The following is a 19,925-nucleotide window of genomic DNA, read 5'->3' on the forward strand; positions in this document are numbered from 1 at the left end:
TTCGCTGAACCCGTAGTGAATGAGAGAGAGAGAGAAAAAATACGATCCAAGGAAGTTAAAACCTGTGAGATGAGGGGAGTTAGAGAGAAAACACAAGCGAAGGGACGTGAAAGGTGAGAAGTCAGGCCATGCAGGTGGAGAGAGAAAAATGGAGCCGGTATTGCTGGCAGATGACCAGTTCTGATACAAAGAGCTAGTTCCCCAAAGTTGCTAAATTCCGTATTGAGCCCGGAAGACAACAGGGGTGCCCGATGGAAGATGAAATGTTATTCCTCATCTTACATTGGCCTAGTTTATAACAGTGCAGGGGACCACAGGCAGATATGTCGGTGTGGGAGTAGAATGGAGAATTAAAGTGAATTAACCCGAAGCTCAGGGTCCGACCTTGTCACTAAACAAGGTGCTCCACAAAGTGGTTATCGAATCTGTGTTTGATTTTTCCAGTGCATTGTAAGCATCAAGTGCAGTGCACTAGGCTGAAAGAAGTGACAATGAATCACTGCATCATTTGGAAGGACGGTTTGGTGAGCAGAGTAAAAGGACAGATGTTGCATCTCTTGTGGTCAGTATTGAATTGGCCCTTCCTATTTCTCAATCTACACGTTGTCCTTCAAAATGTCATCTGAAAAAACTGTCAGCTTGTCCTTGTATGTTGTGACATCAGCTCTACCTTAACGGCTTTCTCTCTCTCAACTTCTCTGTTCTCGTCCAAGGTTGTTAGGCTTCTTGCCCAAACACCCAGTACTTCCTCTAATCAAATATTGGGGAAAATCAGAGACATGATCATTGTCTCTGCTATAAACATAATTCCCCCTGCCACTGATTCCATCTTTTGGTCTCTAACTACTGTCAGAGATTGAATTGGATTATTTATATTTGTATAATACTTGACCTGAAATGAGCTTCCAAACACAAATGACTGAAATGGCTTATTTCCACCTCCATCATGTAAACAAACTGCACTGATGCCGCAAGCATTTATGGTTGAGTAATTCATTATGCACTTCTGACGTTTAGACTTCACTGCTCCATTGCACTCCTTGGCTGCCTCCCGTGTCTAATGCTCAACCTTCATGCCTAGCAAAAGTCCACCGTTCATGTCCCAACTTCCTGCCAGTCAATGTCACCCATCAACCCTATGCAAGGTGGCCTGCATAGGTTGTCAGTTCAGCAACATCTTGAGGTTAAAATTATTATCCTTGTTCTCAAATCACTTCATGAGCACCATCTGGGCCATCCCATCTTCTCACAGCTACCATTGGGCAGGAGGTACAGAAGCATGAAGTCCCACAGCACCAGGTTCAAAAACAGCTACTTTCCTTCAACCATTCGGTTCTTGAACAAACCTGCAGAATGCTAATCACTACCTCAGCATAACAACACTATGATGACTTTGTACTAGTGATGGGGACTTTGGACTTTGTTTTTTTTTGTTCTAATTGTGTTCCTTCTTGTATAAATTGTGTATAATTTATGTTTTTCTTGTGAATGCTGCTTATCTGATGTCATGTGCCTGTCATGCTGCTGCAAGTAAGTTTTCATTGCACCTGTGCATACATGTAACATTTTATAAGCTATCAACACTCATACAACTCTGACCCCTTGAGCTTATTTGATTTTAATCAGTCCACCATTGGCAGACATACAGTCAGCTGCTAAGTTACCCCCAATAAACTTCCCCAGCATCCTACTTTTCTTTATTCATTTGGGACACTCCTTTAAACCTTGTTCATTTGTTCCTTTGTCTCATACAGTACTTCCTTATGTGACTTGTTATCAAATTTTGTTTGGGTGAATATCCAGTGAAGCACCTTGGGATATTCTACTGTTAAAAATTGCTAAATAAATACAAGTTGTTGGTGATAAAATGTTCTTAATGTTTGCACCAAATAATCGGAACTCTGGCCTTTTCTCAACAAGGTTAGGATACAAACGGGAGGAAGTTATGGTCCAGTAGCAGAGAACTGGTTCCAGTTTGCTCATATCTCATTGGAGTATTGCATTCAGTAGTCATTCCCACATCTTATTCTCATATTGTCATATTTCCTTATGAGAGCTATTTGCCCTCAGAGCAACCCCCATTCTCCCATCTAATTCTGTGCAACCTGCTCTCTCTCGCAATGTCCCATTAACAACCCCTCCCCCCCACTTCTGATTCTCCTACCACCCACCTACAGTCAGATTAATTTACAGTAGTCAATAAGCCGAACACCAGCACGTCTTTGGGATTTGGGAGGAAACTGGAGCACCTGAGGGAAACCCACAATACAAAGGGGAGAGTGTGCAAACTCCACAAAGACAGCACAGGAGTTCAGGATCGAACCTGGGTCACTCTAGCTGTGTGACCGTTGCTCTACTTGCAGCTCCATTGTACCACTCTAGAAAGCCTTGGTGAAGTTTGAAAGAAATTGGGAGCAACACACCCTTACTTTCAAATTTTCTGATCCCCTTCTCCCCATTTTGTGCCTTCTACCAGTTAATTCCATTTACAGGGATTCTATTTAGATGCCTGTCTGACATCTCCAGGGAGAAGTTTGCAACTACTCAAACAACACATTGTAACCAGCTTTGTGCCTTTAATGAAATTTAAGTTCTAAAATTGAGTTATAAAAGCACATGAACATTATAAATAGAGTATGAAAAAGCTAATTATTTAGATTTTTATTCCAATTTGCCAGTACACATGATTTAGATACAAGTGAAATAACCAACATGCTTCAGCAATAGAAAAATTAGATCAGACCTCACAGACATTTTTTAAAATTTGTGTCCAATAGGCAGATCATTTTCAGACAGGGCAGATATATTACTATCTGCTAATATCCAGAAGATGCTGTAGAAGACCATCATTGCTACCATAAGTGAAAAACAATTATGACCTTTAGATTGGCTTCCTCACAAAAATGGTGTGCTTATCCCAAGGAAGAAGTAGTACACTAAGGGGAGGACGAGGCAGCCATGGCTGACAAAGGAAGTCAGGGACAGCATAAAAGAAAAGAGAAGGCATACAATATGGCAGAGTTTAGTAGGAAGCCAGAGGATTGGGAAGCCTTTAAAGCCACAGAGGACAACTAATAAAGCTGTAAGGGAGGAGGGGATAACTAGATATACGAGGGTAAACTAGTCAATAAGATAAAAGAAAATTCCAGAAGTTCTTTTTAAATACATAAAAGGTAAAAGAGAGGCAAGAGTGCACATTGAACCACTTGAAAATGATGCTGGAGAAGTAGTAATGTGGAACAGGAAAAAGGCGGAGGAGCTAAACTTTGCGTCAGTCTTCACAGTGGAAGACACCAGTAACATGCCAGAAATTCAAGAGAGTCAAGGGGCAGAGGTGGGTGCAGCAGCCATGACTAAGGAGAAGGTGCTGAGGAAGCTGAAAGGCCTGAAGATGGATAAATCACCTGGACCAGTTGGACCACACATCAGAGTTCTGAAAGAGGTAGCTGAAGAGATCGTGGAGGCATTAGTAGCGATCTTTCAAGAATCAATGGAGTCAGGGAGGGTCCCAGAGGACTGGAAAATCGCAAATGTGACACCACTGTTTAAGAAAGGATGAGGGCAAAAGACAGGAGATTATAGCCCAGTTAGCTTGACCTCAGTGGTTGGTAAGATTTTAAGTCCATTATTAAGGAAGAAATTTCAGAGTACTTGAAATTATATGATAAAATAGGATGAAGTCAGCATGGTTTCATTAAGGGGAGATCTTGCCTGACAAATCTGTTGGAATTCTTTGAGGAGGTAACAAGATTAAGATTAAGATCTCTTCATTAGTCACGTGTACATCGAAACACACAGTGAAATGCATCTTCTGCGTAGAATATGCTGGGGACAGCCCACAAGTGTTGCCATGCTTCCGGTGCCAACAATAGCATGCCAACTTCCCAACCCGTATGTCTTTGGAATGTGGGAAGAAACCGGAGCACCCGGAGGAAACCCACATAGTCATGGGGAGAACGTACAAACTCCTTACAGAAGCAGGTTAGACAAAGGAGAATCAGTGGATGTTGTTTACTTGGATTTTCAGAAGACCTTTGACAAGGTGCTGCACATGAGGCTGTTAAACAAGATAAGAGCCCATGGTGTTAGAGGCAAGATACGAGCATGGATGGAAGAGTGGCTGACTGGCAGAAGTCGGAGAGTGGGCACAAAGGGGTCCTTTTCAGGATGGCTGTTGGTAACTAATGGAGTTTCACAGGGGTCAGTGTTGGGACCACTACTTTTCACTTTACACATTAATGATCTGGATGAAGGAATTAATGGCATTGTGGCCAAGTTTACAGACGATACAAAGACAGGTGGAGGGACAGATAGTGTTGCGGAGGCAGGAAGTCTGCAGAAGGACAGGTTGGGAGAGTGGGCAAAGAAGTGGCAGATGGAATACAGTGTAGGGAAGTGTGGGGTTGTGCACTTGGTAAGAAGAATAAAGGTGCAGACTGTTTTCTAATGGGAGTTCTGGTTCAGGATTCCCTTAAGGTTAACTTGCAGGTTGAATTGGTAATAAAGTAGGCAAATGCAGTGTTAGCATTCATTTAGAGAGGACCAGAATATGAAAACAAGGATGTACTGCTGAGGTTTTATAAGGTATTGGTCAGACTGCATTTGGAATATTGTGAGTAATTTTGGGCCCCATATCTAAGCAAGGATGTACTGGCCCTGGAGAGGGACCATAGGTTCACAAGAATGTTGCCTGGAATGAAAGGCTTAACATATGAGGAGTGTTCTATGTCTCTGGCCTGTACTCAATGGAGTTCAGAAGCATGAGGGGGAATCTCATCGAAACCTACAGGATACTGAAAGGCCTGGATAGAGTGGGCATGGAGAGGATGTTTCCATTAGGAGAGTCTAGGATCTGAGGGCACAGCCTCAGAATAAAGGTTTGTCCCCTTAAAACTAAGATGAGGAGGAATTTCTTCAGCTAGAGGGTGGTAAATCTGTGGAATTTGTTGCCACAGAGGGCTCTGGAGACTGAGTCATTGGGTATGTTTAAGGCAGAGATTAATAGGTTCTTGATTGTTAAGAGGGTTAAGGTTTCTGGGGAGAAGGCAGGAGAATGGGGTTCAAAAAAAGATCAGTCATGGTTGAATAGTGGAGCAGACTTGATGGGCCGAATGCCTTTATTCTACTCTTATATCTTATGGTTTTGAGGGTGTGAATAAGGACATAAGAAAGAAGCATACATAGGCCATTTGGCACCTTTTAGTCTGGAGCTAAGAATTATTTCCTTGCTAGCAGCTGATGAAATTGGTTAAGGGTTCACAGGCACTAATAGAAGCCATTCAAGAGTCATTAGGCCTCTGTGGAAACTCAGACTGAAGCTATAAGAGCTCTACTAATTGTCACCCAGGAGCAGATTGCTGCCACGTGAGAACAGAACAATCCCATCCACAATAAGATCACTCTTGTCCATAAATAGAGAAAGATCTCTGCAAAACATAGAGCTGTCTCCAGTGAGAATATTGCAACTCGCACAGAAACTGGCAGCTGGGATTCGGTAATCCTCATTGGCATGGTTCTGGAAATTGCAGTTGTAGCATCTGCTTTCATGTTAAGTTCTGCAGGGTTCTACAGAGGGTGAACAAGTATGAAATCCTTTCTGACAGGAAGAGGAAAGTACTCCCAGAGTGGTGCATGCAGAAGAATCTTATTTTGAGGAGGCCAGCTGGAGATTGAGCAGCTTTATGCAAACTTAGACTGAGCATGGGAAAATGTGATATAATTTGGTATTTAGTTTATTATTGTCACGTACCGAGATACAGTGAAAAACTTTTGTTTGAATGCCATCCAGAAGCATCATTACATATGCATGTACATTGAGGTAGTGCAACAGGGAAAAAAAAAACAATGCAGAATATAGTGTTATATTTTCCAGAGAAATGCATGCAGGCAGACAAATAGAGTGCAAGGGCCTTGATGAGGTAGACTGAGAGATCAAGAGCTCATCTTTATTGCGTAAGAGGTTAGTTCAAGAGTTTTATAATGGCAGTATAGAAGCTGTCCTTGAGCCCGGTGGTATGTGTTCTCAAGCTTTTGTATCTTCTGCCCGATGGGAGGGGGGAGAAGAGAAAATGACCATTGTAGAAGGGGTGTTGGTTATGTTTGGCTGCTTTCTCGAGGCAGCAGGAAGTGTAGGCGGAGGCAATGGTGGGGAGGCTGGTTTTTGTGATAGACTGGGCTGGTTTCACAATGCTCTGCAATTTCTTGCGGTCTTGAGCTCAGCAGTTGCATACTGAGCTGAAATGTATCCGGATAGGATGCTTTCTATGGTGCATCTGTAAAATTTGGTGAAGGTCATCAGGAACATGCCGAATTTCCTTAGCCTTCTGAGGAAGTAGAGGTGCTGGTGAGCTTTCTTGGCCATAGCATCCGGTTGGCTGGATCAGGACAAATTGTTGGTGATATTTACACTTAGGAACTTGAAGCTCTCAACCAGCTCCACCTCAGCACCATTGATACATACAAGAGCATGTGCTCCGCCCCACTTTCTGAAGTCAATGACCAGTTGTTTTGGTTTAGTAACATTGAGGGAGAGGTGTTGTCTTGACACCATGCCTTTAGGCTCTTTATCTCCTTCCTGTACTCCATCTTGTCATTGTTTGAGATCTGGCCCACTACAGTGCTGTCATCTGCAAACTTGTAAATGGAGTTGGAGCAGAATCTGGCTACACAGTCGTGAGTGTATAGGAAGTAGAGTAGGGGACTGAGGATGCAGCCTTGCTGGGCACCGGTGATGAGGATAATCGTGGCAAAGGTGTTGCTGCCTATCCTTACTGATTGCAGTCTGTTGGTCAGGTTAAGGAACCAGTTGCAGAGGAAGGTGCCGAGTGTTAGGTCCGGGAGTTTAGAGATGAGATTATTTGGAATATTCTTAAAACAACATTGTAAGAGGAAACACAAGAGACTGCAGATGTTGGAATCTGGAGCAACAAACAATCTGCTGGGGGAAATCAGCAGGTCGAGCAGCATCTGTGGCAGGAAAGGAGTTGTTGACATTTCAGGTTGAAACCCTGCATCAGAACTCCAGTGTTTAACTCCAACATTGTAAGAGGAATGTCCACTTGTTTACATGAGCTTTACTGTTACAGGAAATCCCCAGATAACAAAAGAGTTCCTTCCCTGAGAACTGCTCGCAAGTCCATAAGGCAATCAGACCATAAGATATAGGAGCAGAATTAGGCCATTCAGCCCATCAAGTCTGCTCTGCAATCATGGCTGATCTTTTTCAACCCCATTGTCCCACCTTCTCCCCGTAACTCTCAACCCCCTTACCAACCAAGAACCTATCAATCTCTGCCTTAAATACATCCAATGACTTGGCCTCCACAGCCCTCTGTAGCAACGAATTGCACAGGTTCACCACCCTCTGGCTGAAGAAATTGCTCCTCATCTCAGTTTTAAAGGGACATCCCTTTATTCTGAGCCTGTGCCCTTGGATCCTAGACTCTCCTACTAATGGAAACAACATCTCCACACCTACTCTATCCAGGCCTTTCAGTATCCGGTAGGTTTCAATGAGATTCCCTCTCATCATTCTGAACTCCATCAAATACAGGCCCAGAGTCATAAAATATTCCTCACATGTAAAGCCTTTCATTCCTGGGATCATTCTTGTGAACCTCCTCTGGACCCTGTCCAGGGCCAGCACATCTTTCGTTTGATATGGGGCCCAAAATTGCTTGCAATATTCCAATGTGGTCTGACCAACACCTTATAACGCCTCAGCAGTACATCCTTGCTTCTTTATTCTAGTTCTCTTGAAATGAATGCCAACATCACATTTGCCTTCTTTTCCTCCTGACTCAACCTGCAAGTTAATCTTGAGGAAATCCTGAACTAGGACTCCCAAGTCCTTTTGCACCTCTGATTTCTGAATTATCTCCCCATTTAGAAAATAGTCTACACCTTTATTCTACCTACCATAGTGCATATCCCTACACTTCCCGACACTGTATTCCATCTGCTGTTGTCAACTCAAACACACCGACTGTTAACAGCAAAATCCTTCTTTTATTATCTTGCTAACAAGGGAGCAGTTAAGGGAAAGCACCATGCTCTCAACCAAAAACTGACTCAATCCCCTTTCTTACAATTCCTTCTTATATAGTTTTTTTCTTGTTCAGTAACTTTTCACGACCTGTGCTAGGTCACATAGAGGTCAGATGCAGATAGGCAAAGACCATGACAAAAAACAGACTCAACCCTGACTGCACAAGGCTCAATTCATTCAAGCAGTTAGGGGTTCTTGGTAGATGTAGTGGTGCTGTAGCAAGGACATGCAGCTAATCATTAACCTTTTTGCAACTATGTTATTCATATTCTTCCACACAAACTCCACACTGCTCCCTTTTGTCCTCTAAGGACAACCAATATAGCTCTTAATCATCGTCATACTGTATATTCATCAAGGGATAGAGGGCTTCTTGCTCAGTTTCTATTGAAAGATTAGTTATGGGGAACATGGTGATCGCCATCGGTTCAGGGGGCCTTCACTGTCTTATAGTCCCGTGTAAGGCACGGCCTAGGCACAATGCTCTCTGGATAGACACGCAGGTCACCGCGATTACAGCCAACGCGATGAGGACATATTTTATCAGACACTTAACAATGCTTCCCAACCACCCCCCCAACATTTGGTATCCGTCCCCACCATTCAAAGAGCTTTTCCCCTGCCACTTTTGCAAAATCTTGCATCCACATCTGTTGTTATACGGCCACTCTGATCAACAAGGTAGCCTCAGGACTTGTTGAGAACAGCATAGACCCCTCCGCTAGCTGTCATCAGGAAGTCTAGCAACATACGGTTCTGAAGCACCACTTTAGATAAACATTTTATTTCTTTTTGCAGGGCCTGTATCGCGTCCATGATGTTTTCTATCTTTTCTATGGTGGCTGAAATATTAATCACAGCATTCTCCAACTCTGCCACCCTCAAACCAGGTAACAGGGCTCGGATAAACTGGTGAAACCCAGTGTTCTGTATGGCAAGGCGATTCTCGACCTTTCGCTTATAGTGACCCTTTGCTTATAGCGACCCTTCCTGGGGAAATGGTTGAGAAGAGCATGTGCATAAACCTGTTTTACCCCGTAAGCCTCAGGGGCAATTATTCCTATAGTACCATCCCTGCCTAATCCAGGGTTAGGGTTTTGTAGGCGTTGTTACCACAAATCCAGAATAATCCAGGGCTAATAAGCATGGGGTACCAGTCAGTGTAGTTCTGGCAGAACCTCATCCAGATAGGGGCACAGGTAGAGGAGTCCTGTAGTTAGTACCTCCTGATCCTAAGGTGTGTGCCAGTCACAGGGCTATGAAGTTGCAGCATGATTCAGTGTGGTTTTGATCCCCCCAGGTACAGGAGGTGGAATTCTTCTCGCTAAAATATCACTTGATGACCACAGCTGCCAACCTCCCTCATAACTGAGATAGTAGACCCACTGACAGTTACACCCCCTACCTTTATCTTCGTAGTGGAGAACAGACTCACTTGAGTCATCCCTTGATAGATGTGGTTCCCTTCTTTACATTTCCAAGTGCTGGAAGGGCCTGTAGGTTCTAAGCTAAGCAACTTAAAGCGGGCCTCACTGGTATTATAGTCAGCAAGGTATTGACACTGGTCCATTCGTAAATCCCTCACCCTAGTGCTTCCTTGAGTATGGTTCCTTTGCACGCATAAGTGGGCTTCCCCCTTCATTTCCACTTCGGATGGCTCATGCCTCCACAGTGGAGCATTCCTTATCAAAGCTGCCCGCTGCCCTTTATACCAGGTCTCATTCAAGGGAAATGCAAGTGAGTGCATCTCTGAGGCAGCAGTGGTGGGAAAATAGGTGCATATCCAATATTCTGTGTTATTGGTTTGGGAGGTTACAGCATGCACTTGCGAGACAGCGGAGTTATCCTTGTGATGCATGTATCCATGTTGGTTGTCCTTCAAGCTGCACTGCAGTATGGGTAGTCAGCAGCACTAGGTACGGCCCGTCCCTCTGTGGGTCTAAGCAATTCCTTCTTTGGTATGTTCTAACAAAAACATAATCCCCCAGCTCGTAGACGTGGTTGCCTCCTTCTGTGCTTCAGATACCTGCGAATGAAAACTTCTCAAGGACTTAGTCAATGCTATGCAATAGGTCATCATGTCCTTGCTCATGCTATGTATATCCATTTTCTTAGCAGTCAAAGGAGCACTGACAGGCAACTTCATGGGGCCAGCCCATTACTATCTCATGGGAGACAGTCCAGTCACCCTATTGGGGCTGGACCTTATTAGCATAAGCACGATAGGCAGGGCCTCTGGCCATGTTAAACCTGTTTCCCTACACAGCTTAGCAAGTTTTATCTTCAGAATTCCATTCTGCCTCTCTACTGTATGTATTGGTATATTATTGTCACTTGTACCGAGGTACAATGAAAAACCTGTCTTGCATACTGTTCGTACAAATCAACTCATTACACAGTGCAGTGAGGTAGTACAGGTAAAAACAATAACAGAGTATAGAGAAAAGCGTCACAGCTACAGAGGAAGTGCAGTGCAGGTAGACAATAAGAGGCAAGATCATAACAAGGTAGATTGTGAGATCAAGAGTCCATCTCATCGTATAAGGGAACCCTTCAGTAGCCTTATAACACTGGGATAGAAGCTGTCCTTGAGCCTGGTGGTATGTGCCCTCAGGCTACTGTATCTTCTGCCTGATGGGAGAGGAGAGAAAGAGAATGACCTGGGTGGGTGGGGTCTTTGATTATGCTGGCTGCTTTACCGAGGCAGCGAGAGGTATAGACATAGTCCGTGGAGGGGAGGCTGGTTTCCGTGATGTGCTGTGCTGTGTCCACAACTCTTTGCAGTTTCTTGCGGTCCCGGACAGAGTAGTTGTCATACCAAGCTGTAGTGCATCCAGATAGGATGCTTTCTATGGTGCATCAATAAAAGTTGGTGAATGTCAAAGGGGACATGCCAAACTTCTTTAGCCTCCTAAGGAAGTAGAGGCGCTGGTGAGCTTTCTTGCCATGGCGTCTACGTGATTGGACCAGGATAGGCTACTGGTTACACTGTAAACTGTTCACCATTTCTTCTACCACTTGCCCAGTGAAGTGTGGACCGTTATCTCTTGGCATCATCTCTGGTATTCCAAATCTAGGAACAATCCCTTTTAGTAATGCCTTAGCCGCAGTTATGGCATCATTTATCCTTGTGGGGTATGCTTCTAACCCATCTGGAAAAACATATCCATTATCACCAATACATACTGCATCCCCATGCATTTAGGCATCTGTATAAAATCCATTTGCATATGCATAAAGGGTCCCGATGTTTGGGGCTGCGAAGCAGGCGTAATACTAGGTGTTTTTTCCCACATTATATTTTTGACGAATCATACATTTCATACTAACTTTATAGGCTCAAAGCAGCAAAGGCCTGGTGCATACCAGGTTTGTTGAATAATCTGATTCATCACCCCTTTTGCCACATGCATAAAAGAATGACGTGCATGGGCAAGCCAAGGAAGAAGGTTCCTTGGGGTAACCACACGCCTGTCCTGGGTGAGCCAAAGGCCCTTGGTTGCTTGATAACAGCCAGCCTTCTGCCAATTTGATTTTTTTCCTATCATCAGCAGCATTTTGCAAACTTGACACTTCTTTAGTAGATCAAACTGGCCCCTTTGCTTCTGCTGCTGATGGTGGATTTAGCACTGGTGATGCAAAAAAACACTCATAACCTCAGCCAACGCTTGGCCTCCAATCCAGTAGCACAGAACGTTTGCTTAATATGCGGTTGCCACCCACTTATAACAGCATAAATCAACGTGGGCTCACCCTGATTAGGGCCAAGGCCCGAATGACTGTCAAATACTTATTGCAAGCGCTAAACATAATCACCAACATCTTCATCCGATTCTTACAAAGTGCTATTGATTTTGTGCCAATCAATAATGGACGGGAAACATTCCTTCACCACGGTCAGGACATTACCCTGTATGGTATTAGTTTCTGCCTCCACCACAGGGCCCTGTGGGCAGTTGCACTTATCGTGTACCTGCCTCCATTTCATAGTCTCCAAGCAGGTGTCCATCGCCACCTCAATACCCTCCTTGGTGGGATTGTGGCACTTTTGAAAATCTCCATTTTATGCTGGAACTCTGTCATGTCTTCCTTGGGATTAGGCATGGACTCTACTATGGATCTTAATTCAGGGTCTCTAAACGTGGATGGCATTTCCATCAAGGCCTGGAAAGGCTCTCATTAGCATTTGGAGGTCTGGAGGGTTTGTGCAGGCTTTCGGCCCGGCTTCAACGAACTCCTAAGGACCCTCGACAGGAAGCTTTCAGAGCACTCATAATGGGGAGGGTGAGAGCTGGTGGAGGAGTTCTGTTCTGGGTGGGCTGGAGGAGCATACTGGGGAGGGGACAGCGCTGAAGGTGAAGGAGGTAATACCCGAGAGCCTGCAGCACCCTCAGGATTGTTATTTCCGCTGGGAAAGGTGGATAAGGAGGGTACCATCTGTCCCCCTGTTCCTTGACATCGTCAACTTGGTCCCGTTCATTGTCTGGTCGACGTATAGACAACATTACCCTCCCAGCCGGCCTCTTTCCGGACTGTAATTCCAGCTCTACTTTCCTTATCCTTTGTTTCTCTTTCTTCTCTCTCCCGGCTTTTATGTTCCTCATTCTCCTTCCCCGTGATTCCTCCTTTCGTTTCTCTGCTTCCTGCCTCCAGCTCCAATAGACCGACCACCCTGCAGTTTTTACTCTGTTCCTCTCTATCCTTCAGGGTTTCAACTAATATGCCTCTACCCTATCCCAATTAAAGGTTCCCTCTGGAGGAAAGGGCTTTCCATTATCTTTTGTACACTTAACCCATTTTCTGACATACGGTATACTTTCCGAACGATAATGTAAGTACATATAGCCTACCGGTGTTCCCTTAGTGGGTCCACTATCCCTGGACTCCTATCCTTTGGCCTCTGTGCCTCTAACCCCAGTACTCGAGTAACTCTAACCCTACATATGAATTCTTTCGCCTTGGGGCCTCAAACCCCAGTACGCTAGGGACTCTAATCCTACATATGAATTCTTATGTTTCCTTAACAGGGACTCGAACCCTGTACTTTACACATGGCTTAGGTGGATCCTCAAGTGTCTAAAGCTAGTCGACCCATTCAGTCTTAACAGTCAGGCAATAGCAGAGACCTGCTGCTCACAGGAAGGACCCGTATGTGTACCGAGGGTAGAAAGACTCCGTGTAAGGCAAATCCTTACCTTTATTTACATGGCGCTGAGTCCTCTGCTGTCAGGGCACAACGATGCGATCTTGCTCAGGGAGCAAGGCATGGCCTCTTGGTGGAACCTCCAAATAAACTGTTGTAAATAACTCAAGCACACCGACTGTTAACAGCAAAATCCTTCTTTTATTATCTTGCTAGCAATGGAGCAGTTCAGTGAAAGCACCATGCTCTCAACCAAAAACTGACTCAATCCCCTTTCTTACAATTCCTTCTTATTATAGTTTTTTTCTTGTTTTAATAACTTTCCATGATCTGTGCTAGGTCATGTAGAGGTGAGATACAGACAGGCAAACACGATGACAAAAAACAGACTAAACCCTAACCCACACAAGGCTCAATTTATTCAAGCATGGTTAGAGATTCTTGATAGATGTAGTGGTGCTGTAGCAAGGATATGCAGCTAATCATTAACCCCTTTGCAACTACGTTTGTTCATATTCTTTCACACAAACTCCACATTGCCACTTCCTTGCCCACTCTCCCACCTGTCCAAGTCCTTCTGCAGACTCCTTGCCTCCGCGACATTACCTGGTTCTTCCACCTATCTTGGTATTGTCTGCAAACCTGGCCATAATGCCATCAGTTCCTTCATCCAGATCATTATGTATAAAGTGAAAAGTTGCCATCCCAACACTGACCCCTGTAGAACTCCACTGTTCACCGTCGGCCATCCTGAAAAGGATTTCTGCCCACTCTCTAACCTCTACTGGATACTGAAAGGTCTGGATAGAAGTGGACATGGAGAAGATGTTTCCATTAGTAGGAGAGTCTGGGATCCGAGGGCACAGCCTCAGAGTTTGTCCCTTTAAACCGAGATGAGGAGGAATTTTTTCAGCCAGAGGGTGGTGAACCTGTGGAATTCATTGCCACAGAGGGCTGTGGAGGCCAAGTCATTGGACGTAGTTAAGGCAGAGATTGATAGGTTCTTGATTGGTAAGGGGGTTAAGAGTTACAGGGAAAAGGTGGAACAATGGGGTTGAAAAAATCAGGCATGATTGAATGGCGGAGCAGACTTAATGGACTGAATGGCCTAATTCTGCTCCTATATCTTCTCTACATGCTAGTAACTTGCTTCTAACACCACAGGCTCTTGTTTAGTACCCACGTGTACAGCACCTTGTCAAAAGCCGATTGAAAATCCAAGTAAATAACATCCATCGACTATCCTTTGTCTAACCTGCTTGTTACCTCCTCAAAGAATTCAATCAGATTTGTCAGGCAAGATCTCCCCTTAATGAAAGTGTGCTGACTTCATCCTATTTTATCATACAAGTTGGAAATGAACATAGACTTCTGTGATGGGAGAGCGGGAAGGGCAGCTGTCAGACAGCCTCACTGACTCAGTGGACTGAGCGAGTGAGTCTGCTCAATGCTCCCAGCTCTGCTTGGCTCGGCCCAGCGCCTGATTGTTGCGGCTCAGGCACGGGGTGAGGGGGTCTGGGGGGGCGTGCTGGTGGGGGAGAGAGAAGGCACGCAGAAATGACCCGTTCTCATGCAGCAGAAGCTGTGTACGGGCTGTCCATGTGTTGGGCCTCCATAATCCAGGGAGGGGCTGTAATTCATTGACTACATCTGAGGTTGGAATTCTCACAGGGTCCAGCGCTGGAGTGCAGATTTCTTGCAGTTCCCCAGCATTGACACTGGGGATCTGACCTCTGAACTTTGTGGCACCTGAGAACAACGAGTGCATTCATTTGAATGGGGTGGAACAGCTAAGGGAGGAGGGCAAGTCCAGGAATTTATATTTTTTTGAATTGATGTTTGCTTTAATTCTTTTCGTTGTGTAAGTGTCTTTGTAAGAGATTTCATTATTTTAACATTTTTATCTATTTTTGAAATTTTAATTCTTTTTTGGGGGGAGGTAAAAAGTCTTGAATGTTTCTGAATCTTCCAGAAATATTCAATGTTCTTGACATCTTTGACATTCTGGGGACATGGCGTTGCTAGTTGTTAAAGTTTTCTCAGTGTTTTGTAGACACCGTTTGTTCTAGAGGACCTAACTACACCCTGGCCCTAATCCCCATAATGTTATCATGTAGCTCTAGGGCCTTCCACCATGCCAAGCATTGCTGTGGTTTGCTACAGTTTTGGATGACAAGTCAAATCTTGACACATCTGGAAAAGATAAGTCCAAAGATGATGTACGTGTCAGTGGCAGACCAGGTTGCTTGCCACTGGTAGCAGGTTCTGATCATTAAAAACAAGCATTTTAAAACATATTAAACAATTTTCTCCATGCAGATCAATGGGGAATCCACCCGTGACTTCTCCAACCCAGCAAAGGAACTTTGGATGGATTCTCCATTATTAGCAGGGAGGAACCACTGCAACACCCCATTCTCATACTGGACCCCTGTCTTCATGCCCTTTCTGCTGCTCGGTGGTCAGTTGCTGACACCAACTTCTAGGTTTCTGTTTCCACATTTGCATTTGCAGATATTGCTATTTGTTACAGATGGAAACGTTGGCAAAATCTGACAGTCTCACTTACATTTCTCTTGCAACATCCATCCCATTCGGCTTAATTATATCTTTTGCAATTCATTTATAAATTTAAACATTAAGAAAGGCAAACTACTGGTTACGGTCTGTTATAGCAGCAGTTATCAACTTCTTCCTGGAGATGACAGACAGGCAGGCAGCTAAATCTCCATTTGAACAGAAATGATCTTGTGATAGATATTTTGAACTACTGGAAAATGCATTACATTATAATGTAATGCATTTTCTGATTTCTTTCTTCTTTCTCTTTTGTGCTTTTCCAGTAGTTCAAAATATCTATACAGCACCTATATCTATACAGCCGCTTATCAACATCTGTGAACACAAATTCTTCAGTGTGTGATGTTTTTCTATTGTGTCAGCATCTAACCACTAGAGGGAGTTGAACAATTAAACCACAACAAACCGGAATGCTGGGAGAACTCAGTGGGTCAGGCAACATCTATGGAGGCAAAAAGGTGAAAGTCAATGTTTTGGGTTGAGACCCTGCATCAGGACTAAGAGGGATCAGGAAAGGTTGCTAGTATATTAGCAGTCTGAGGGAGGGGTGGGAAAGAGGTCAATAGGTGATAGATAGAACCAAATGGGGGACGGGAAGGGCTTGGGAGGGTGAACAAAGGGACAAGAAACCTGGGTAGACAGGCAAGTGTGTATAGGAGGGAAAACACTTGGGGCACATGTTACCTGAAATTGGAAAGTTCAATGTTCATACCACTGGGTTGTAAGCTACCCAAGTGGAATATGAGATATTGTTCTTTCACTTTGCTTTTGGCCTCTCAGTAGCAATGGAGAAAGCTGAGGAGAGGTCAGTTTGGGAGTGGGAAGGAGAGTTAAAATGACATGCAACCAGAGGCTCGAGATGGCTGTTGCAGACAGAGCACAGGTGCTCTGCAAAATGGTCGGCTAATTTCTCCAATGTAGAGGAGGCAATATTGTGATCTCCAAATGCAGTAGGCCAGGGTGGAAGAGGACCACAACAATACTTGAAGTTATCCTCAAGATATAACATGTCTCCCCACCCCTTAATTTGAAAACTCACATAGAATACAGCTAAAAAAGTACAATGTTACAGCAATACTATTTAACATTTCCGCATTTACAAGTTCAGTCTATCTGATGGTTTCCTTGCGAACAGTGCAGCTCAGTCTGGGTTGGAATTTCACTGTGCCCCTCCCTTATTACATCAGTTCCAGTAGAAGGTGAGGAAAGTTCCAGCAAATACTCGTCCACTTCAAAATGACAATCATGAGCTCTAAGGTCATGTTTTTTTTTCTGCTTCATTCGTTTGGAACACACAGTAACGCTAAGCTCTGGTTTCAGCAAACTCAAATGAATTCTGACACATTTGGGCTTCAGGAACTCAGCAGATATTTGACCTGTAGATAAACATAGTATATTTCCAGTAGCAAAATAAGAAATGTGCAGTTTTTGTTTTGACTTCACTTTTTATCTTTTCTCATTCTGTCTTTCACAGTCTGAAGTGCACCAAACCATTTGAGTCTGGATGGATGGGTAGATCAGCAAAATCGGAAATAGTGAAGTTGTGTTCATTGTCTTCACAAGGAATCTGGAAGACCATGTGTCGCGAAAGTTATTCTCAACTTCAAAATCCTTGCTGGAGATATAGAAGCATCTATGGGAATTGCCTCTACTGACTTTGTTTATCTAAAACTTTTATAATAATTTTTCGCACAAATGCACCAGCAAAGTTCACATAGTTCCTTTATCATGGTTTAGCCGTCCAGGCCACTAACTGAGAGACCTGCTGGTGGACCTTTGCAACGCTCTTGATGTTCCTGACATTCTTTCATTTTCCTCCACTTCTCACCTATTTCGGGGCACAAGACAAACCTTGTCACAATTCGCTTGATAGGAGTTATATCTAGACGTTTTTAGTGCTTCATAACAGTTGCTCCTACTTGTGGAACAACAACTCTGGATTACCCAAAGAGCCATATTATTCTGGTTGGTTAATTTGTATGTGATAACAATGTGTCATCTATTTTCCTCCCCATCCATGCTGAATTTGTTAAGACACTCATTAGTCATGTTTTGTCATGGCAGCATTACTGTCCATGTATTCCAGTAATGACACAATCTCACCCGGTATTAGTGTCCTACATGGAGGTTCACCAATTAGCAGTCAGCACAGGGCATTTGATTTCTGATTGTACAGTCCATTCTTGCATTTCAGAATATAATCATTTGCAGCCAGGGCAACGTCACAATTTAATGAACAAAATCACAAGAACCTGTGAAATCAGCAGCAAGTGCTGTGACTCTTGGAAGTCAGCTTCTTGTTTTTTGTCCACTTCTATATTGCCTTGTGATTCAGTACTAGTTTAGAAATCCTAAAGGTGGAGGAAGTGTCCATAGTGGCTGAGAAGTCTGCGGTTTCAGATCTGTCAAGTTAGGCGTGGTGCATCCACAATTACTTTAATATTGTCAGCTACTTGGAGAGTCTTTCAGAATCTCCCCTATAATTGATTTAGACTATTTGTGAAACAGTCATGAAATACTTGTCTTTCTTCAACCACACTCCTGTATCTCAGAATCAAAATATCTTGTAGATTATCCTTGTGTTCCTGCTTTAACTTTCTGGACACCAAAATAGCATCTAGGTAGCCTACAACACCTGACAAAATTTAAATCAAGCTATAATGTTCAAGCTATAAGTCATGCTTTACCCAAATTTGAACATCGTGAGGTTTCAACTGATATGAACATAGTTTACTTTGAAATTTAAAACACCATTTGGTGTATTTAATTGATATATCGGGTCAGCTCATTTTCAAGGCTGAATAAAGCATTCCAAAACACAGCATACTTATTTACTAATTGGTCAGCCTGTACCTTATCTGTCCAAATATTGATTCCATTTCCAAATCTGTGGAATCCATTTAATAAACATTTGTCCAGCATTAAATCCACTGAATATTTTCTTTTGATGCTTAATGCCATTTAGGTTCTTGAGCAGTGGAGAAGGCATCAACTGCCATTGGAGATCACAGATGCTTATCTGAATATGTAGATAATGTCTAATGACAGATTACTGGCCATCCACTGGATTCTTGAGCTAAGCAGCACTACTTCTACTCTGCTGACAAATAGGCCAAAGTGAAAATCTACTTCAACATATCTTGTTGAATCGGGAGTTATTAGCATTTGTTTTGTTGACTTAATTGATTTCATCTTCACTTTGTGGGTTGCAGCTTAATTCTGACTCCCACTATATCTGGAGAAAATCAATCAAATGGCAGCCACTGACAATGATAAGAGTCCATTGATCTGGCCCATTATACTGATTTATTTCACATGGTTAAAGATACATATAACAAATTACGTGAAATTATAAAGTGTTGAAAATAAACTTGACTCCATCAATATTTCATCTTGTGGCGACTCACCGTTTAGTTGGGCGAACCAGCTCGGCAGTCGGGTCGCGCAGCGTCGGAGCGACGAGGCCCAAGATGGCGGCAGGCCTCGTCTTTCCCGAGCGACGGGGAGAACCCGCGCGCGGGAAAGTCTTGATGACGTAGTACTTACGTCATTGCTGGTTGCTTTGGGCGGGAACAGTCTCCCTTAAAGGGCCCGCGCAAGGCGGGAAAATAAACCACTTCTTGTTCGACCATCCTCCAACTAGCGTTTTGTTTTATTTCGCAGTAGCAACCGCTACAATCTGAATAAAACATAAATATTTACTCTTTTGTTTCCCTTTACAGTACTTTCATCTTTGATTCCTCCATCCCTTATGGCCATGAAACAATTTCTTTGTTAATATTTCCCAATGCGGCTGGTAAAAACTGAAACTTTGTTTATCATTCTAGTACACAGTAGCTTTTGCCCAAGCATTTCAGTAGCTGGAACTTGTTCACTTGATTGGGATAAGGGCAAGGATGCCAATAATATTATTAATTTTAATTATTAAATATACAATACATTTCTTAATAAAGGTGACTTTATTAACCTTGGATTTATATCCCAGTTTTTGTATTTTACACACTAATAAAGGTCATTTTCAGAGATAATTTTGCATACTTTTTATCTCAACACAGGATGGCTTACTGTCATTGTTAAATTATAATGCAGGGATGTGGAAATACTATTGTCATCACATACATTGTAAATGTACACATCATTTATACCATTGCCAAG

At 43.4% G+C, this 19,925-nt stretch overlaps 1 long non-coding RNA gene across 1 annotated transcript; it reads left to right on the plus strand.

Moving 5' to 3' along the window:
• The first annotated feature begins 14 nt into the window (after nucleotides 1-14).
• On the plus strand, nucleotides 15-19,645 carry LOC127585011 (uncharacterized). The gene is made up of 3 exons (XR_007958457.1): nucleotides 15-562; nucleotides 8,846-8,937; nucleotides 17,245-19,645. It is a non-coding gene; the product is annotated as an uncharacterized LOC127585011 (long non-coding RNA).
• Nucleotides 19,646-19,925: the final 280 nt, after the last annotated feature.

The sequence above is a fragment of the Pristis pectinata genome, chromosome 2 (genome assembly GCF_009764475.1).
Source record: "Pristis pectinata isolate sPriPec2 chromosome 2, sPriPec2.1.pri, whole genome shotgun sequence".
NCBI classification, from domain to species: domain Eukaryota; kingdom Metazoa; phylum Chordata; class Chondrichthyes; order Rhinopristiformes; family Pristidae; genus Pristis; species Pristis pectinata.